This window comes from Microcaecilia unicolor, chromosome 1 (assembly GCF_901765095.1).
Source record: "Microcaecilia unicolor chromosome 1, aMicUni1.1, whole genome shotgun sequence".
NCBI classification, from domain to species: domain Eukaryota; kingdom Metazoa; phylum Chordata; class Amphibia; order Gymnophiona; family Siphonopidae; genus Microcaecilia; species Microcaecilia unicolor.
Window position 1 is genome coordinate 571,492,390 of NC_044031.1, and position 6,041 is coordinate 571,498,430.

Genomic DNA, 6,041 nt, shown 5'->3' on the forward strand with positions numbered 1-6,041 from the left:
GTTGGTCCGCAGGTGAGGCTTTGAAGTCCAAGTTAAGTAAATTTCCTTTCATAGGTTCCTTTTTATTTGGGGACAAGTTGGTCCATAGCTTAGGAAATACAAAAGTCCCTCATTTTCTGGAGGACCGACCTAGAGCTTCTCTGCATGGTTCCACTGTTAGCCATGGGCGAGCGCGAGATTTCCGCCGTTTTTGGTTGGATAGGGGTGTTCAGACTCAACGGTCTCGCTTTTTCCAGAGAAATCAGTCCTTTCAAGGGTACCGCCAAAGGGGTAGAGATCTCGGCTCTTCTTTCCAGTCCCTAGGGTTATTTTTAGGATTCCTGTATGTAATTAGAAATGTGTTGTATATCTGTACCATGTTATGTTGATGAACAAGGTTTTGGGGTTAGTCAATGTACAGTAAAGTCTTGTTTATCTGACCAACCCGTTGTTGAATAAATGAAAAATCAGATAATAGAGAAAGCAATGCAGAAATAAAAGCAGTAAAAGCAGGGCTTCCTCTTACAATGGTGATAAAAGTAGGTTCCCAGTTTCAGAAAACAGAAAGAGAAGTCATGTGACTTTGAGGCAGCCATAGGCAAAGTGACCAATCTATTCCTTAACCAATTGGAGAGTAAGGGGGGGGCCAGGCTAGGAGGGGGCTTAGAACAGTATTTAAGTAGGAGCAGAAGCAGTTTACGTCAGAAGGAGCTCAGAAGAAAGAGAAGGACAGAAGGAGCTCAGAAGAAAGAGAAGGACAGAAGGAGCTCAGAAGAAAGGAAGAAAGCTGGAAGACAACAGGAGAGACAGCAGAAGAGAAGCAGCTGAGACAGAAGCCACATGACACAAAAAGAGCTGAGAGAAAGAGAAGAGAGCTAGAACTGATGTCTTGCTTTGTTTGCTGGCAAATAAAGAAGATTACTTTCTCATTCTGGTGTGTGCTGTCTGACTCCTGAAGTATCATAAATTCATGCATCCATTCCTGCAACAATTCTTGGTGGCAGCGGTGGGATGCATCCTGCATTAATCCCAGCACCCAACTGACTGGAGAACATTCGCCGGGTATGTATTCTGTATTTTGTATTGTAATTCTAGCTAGAAAATTGTAAACCAGCCCCTCAAAGAAAATTGAGGAAGGAGAGCCTGATCAACTCTCAGCGAAGGCCCTAGTACCTTCTAGTCGCGGGGACTAGAAGCGAAAACGCTTGAGCTTATCTGTATCTGAGAAATCTGAAATTGTTGGGTGGGATTTTCTGTATGGAATGTGTGATGCGTGAATGATTAACTGAGTGCGGACTTCTTATAGCTGCATTTCCAATTAACGCGAGTTCAATTGGTCAGCAACGGAAGGAAGCGATTGCTGTCTGTCTACCTAGTGTCTCGAGAGTGCAGACCCCTTACTGCACTTTCAAAAAAATTCCCTCCCTTTTTGTGTGTTGTAACTGTAAGCATTATGGGTGGGACATCATCTAGACAAATTGATACCCCCCTAGATTGTATGCTTAAGAACTTCAAAAAAGGATTTTTAATTAATGACTATGGACAGACTTTAAGCTCAAGTACTTTAAGAACCTTGTGTGAAGTTGAGTGGCCATCTATGGGAGTGGGGTGGCCCCCTAGTGGCAGCTTAGATATTGAAGTAATCCGGAAGGTCTACAGCATAGTTGTAGGAGAACCAGAATATTCTGAACAACTCCCTTATATAGATTCCTGGGACAGCCTTGTGACTGACCCTCCCTCGTGGTTGAAAACTTATATGGGATCCCCAGTAAAATTCATGTTAGGCCGTGTTCAAAGAAAGATTAGAAAATCTAAACTAGAAGAGGGAAAGAGCCCTAGGAAGCCTACCACCCAATCGGTGGCTTCCGCCCCTACCCTGCCTGAGAAACCCATACTCTCTGATGACCCCTCAGACCTTGAGCCACCACCTTATGGCCCATTGTTGGGGTTCCGTGCCACCCCCAGAGATCCACGCCGCCCAGCCCAAGCCTCTCCAGCACAGGCTTCTCCGGATAGTTCTTCCCCTTCTGTGCCAAACCTGCCACACCCTAGGTTGGACTTTTCACCCAGTCTCTACCCTTCTGTGCCACATCCTCTCCTGTTAACTTCTGAAGACCCGTTTTGGGTTCCACTCCCTGACTCCTCAACTCCCGACAGCCCAGCCTCTCCCTCTAATACCCCTACCCACTCATCAGGGGCCCGGCATCCCTTTCAATGGACTGACTCACCTGTGACCACCTCTCAGTCTATGAGTACCCCTCCCCATCCCTCAGGGGTTCAACATACCTCCACTGAATGGGTTAGACCTGCTGCAATCACCTTTGAGCATGATAGGAGGGTAGCTCCTAGCTCTACCTCAGGTTCTATTCCCACCTCCTCGAGAGTTCTGCCCCTCCGCCAGGTAACTACCACTCGACCGGATCCTAATAATCAGGGTCAGGTTATACAGGCACAGGCCTATCAGTATGTACCCTTCACAACCACCGATCTCCTGAATTGGAAGACGCATTACCCCTCTTATACTGAAAAGCCTCAGGCAGTGGTGGACCTAGTGGCTAGCATTATGGCCACCCATAACCCAACCTGGACTGATTGTCAACAACTTCTCCTGACCCTCTTCACAACTGAGGAGAGGCGGAAGATTTTGCAAAATGCTGAGGCCATCACGCGAGAGCGTGTCCCCGGGGGGACACAGGATCCAGAGGGATGGGTTAGAGCTCGGTTTCCTCGCGCAGCTCCAGATTGGGATCCAAATGATGGGCAGCACTATGAACTGTTGTCTGGCTATTGCCGGGACTTACTGGAAGGTATGAGGAAAGGCATAAAGAGGCCCATAAATCTGGCAAAGGTCTCTGAAATTCTCCAAGGGGCAACTGAATCCCCTGGGGCCTTTCTAGAGCGACTAATTGAAGCCTACAGAACATACACCCCATTTGATCCTGAAGCCCAAGAAAACCAGAGAATGGTGAATAGCGCATTGGTGGCCCAGAGTATGCCAGATATCCGGAAGAAGTTGCAGCGTCAGGAGGGATTCGCAGGGATGAATACCACCCAGCTAATTGAGATCGCAACCAAGGTTTTCATTAATAGAGATCAGGAGGTGCGCCGAGAGGCTGATCGGAAGATGCAGAAGAAGGCCGACCTTTTAGCGGCAGCCATTACTAATTCCACCCTTAACCGAGGTCGACTTCTAGCTAATGGGAAGCCAAAGTGGGACCCTGGACCACCAGCCAGGCCCCGAGATTCCTTCAATCAATCCCGGCCAAGGGGGGAGAATCCCAGACCAAGATTGGAGAGGGATCAGTGTGCCTATTGTAAGGAAAGAGGGCACTGGAAAGATGAATGCCCCCAGAGGCGCCAGGGACTGAGAAGGGGACCAGGAGATCGAGGAAGCCGAGGCCGAGTTCGAGAGGGAAGATATGAGCCTCCTGAATCTGACATCATCGGGATAGCCGAGATGGCAGAATGGGACGAATAGGACAGACCGGGTTCCTACAAACTGGGCTCCCAGGAACCTATGGTCAAGCTAACTATAGGGAGCCGCTCAATTCCATTCATGATTGATACAGGAGCTGAACATTCTGTTGTGACGGAGCGATTAGCGCCTGTGTCTGGAAAAACTGTCCGAGTGGTGGGTGCCACGGGGGTGCAGAACCGGAGGCCTTTCCTGACGACCCGTAGATGCCAATTAGGCTCACACATAGTCACTCATGAATTCTTGTATATGCCAGACTGTCCAATCCCTTTGTTAGGCCGAGACCTGCTGTCCAAGCTTAGGGCCCAAATTTCCTTTGACTCTGATGGCCAGACTTCAGTCTCCTTTCGGCCCCCGATATCCAGCCCTAAGGGTATATTGAGTTTCTGCTGCCCTCTTGAAGAAGAATGGCGGCTGCATCAGTCGCAGGGCCAAGTTGACCTACCCCTGGCAGATAGCTTTCAGGTCAGTGGGGTATGGGCAGAAGATAATCCCCCAGGGTTGGCCCGAAATATTCCTCCTGTCCATGTAGACTTACTTCCAAATGCCCGGCCAATCCATCTTCGCCAATACCCAATTCCCAGAAAGGCTCTGGAAGGGATTCAAGCACATTTGAATCGTCTGTTATCCCATGGAATTATTCGTCCTTGCCAGTCTCCATGGAATACGCCATTGTTGCCAGTTCAGAAGCCAGGGACTGAGGACTACCGGCCAGTCCAAGACTTACGAGTGGTCAACAAATCTACTATCTCATTACACCCTGTAGTGCCTAATCCATATGTCCTGCTAGGATTGATACCTTCTGGAGCTACCCATTTCACAACACTAGATCTAAAAGATGCCTTCTTTTGTATTCGGGTGGCCCCAGCCAGTCAATTGCTTTTTGCCTTTCAATGGGAAAACCCAGTAACAGGAAGGAAGCTTCAGTATACATGGACCCGCCTGCCACAGGGGTTCAAGAATTCCCCCACTATTTTTGGGACTGCCCTAGGACAAGATCTTAAGACTTTTAAATCTGAGCCTTCCAGGCGAGTTTTACTCCAGTATGTAGATGACCTCCTGATTGCAGCAGTGACTCAGGAAGAGTGTTTTGAGGCTACCAGAGAATTGCTGGAGTTACTCTTGGATGCAGGCTATAAGGTCTCACGCTCAAAGGCCCAACTTTGTCAGTCAGAAGTGAAGTATCTGGGCTTTTGTATTTCCCAGGGAAGTCGGAGACTGGATGCTAGTAGGAAGCAAGCGGTAGCTGCAATTCCCCAACCCAAGTCCAGAAGAGAAGTTAGGGAATTTCTGGGAGCAGCCGGATTCTGCAGAATTTGGATTCCAAATTTTGCATTGATGGCGAAACCCCTTTACCAAGCCACAAAGGGGGGTGAAAAGGAACCATTTGAATGGGGACCTACAGCTCAACAATCCTTCATTGCCATAAAGAAAGCCCTACTCCAAGCCCCTGCGTTAGGCCTTCCTGATGTGGAGAAACCTTTCTCACTGTATGTCCATGAGCGACAGGGGGTTGCTCTGGGTGTGCTGACCCAGATGATGGGATCCTGGCAGAGGCCTGTTGCATACCTGTCTAAACAGCTGGATGGAGTGGCTAAAGGATGGCCAGCCTGCATGAGGGCCATTGCAGCAACAGCCTTACTGGTCCAGGAAGCTGATAAGTTGACTTTGGGGCAAGAACTGGTTGTTAAAGTCCCCCATGCAGTTCTTACCCTCATGGAGTATAAGGGCAACCACTGGTTTACAAATAACCGTATGGTTAAGTATCAAGCTAGCTTGTGTGAGAATCCACGGATACATCTGGAAACAGTGGCTACATTCAATCCTGCCACTCTTTTGCCAGCATCTGAGGGACCACCGGATCATGACTGTATCCAAACTATGGATGAAGTGTACTCCAGTCGACCAGATCTTAAAGATGTGCCTTGGAGGGACCCAGATGTAATTTATTTCACAGATGGAAGCAGTTATGTGGAGAACTCCAAGCGACTGGCAGGCTATGCTGTGGTGACAGAGGACAAGGTGATAGAAGCAAGAGCCCTGCCCCAAGGAACTTCAGCCCAGAAAGCAGAACTTGTGGCCCTCATACGAGCTCTGGAGCTAGCAGCAGGACTGGTAACCAACATTTATACTGATTCTAAGTATGCCTTCACAACCCTACATGCTCATGGAGCTTTGTATAAGGAAAAGGGACTCATAAATGCTGCAGGCCAACCTGTTAAGTATGGACCCGAAATACTTCAGCTGCTAGAGGCTGTTTGGGCCCCTAAGAAGGTAGCTGTCATTCACTGCAGGGGACACCAAAGGGTAGATACTCCAGTGGCCCGAGGGAATCGCCATGCTGATCGGGTGGCCAAGGAAGCTGCTCGAGGACCCCCAGCAAGTACTGTGACTCCCCTGTTCCAAATTCGACTGCAAGAATGGACACCTATGTATACCCAAACGGAAGAGAAATGGGCTCAAGAGGAAGGTGCAGTAAGGAGACCTGATGGCTGGTTACATCTCCCTGATACTAGAGTTCTGGTGCCACGCCACCTAGCTTGGCCTGTAGTGTCTCAAGCTCATGACCTATCACACTTAGGGAAAA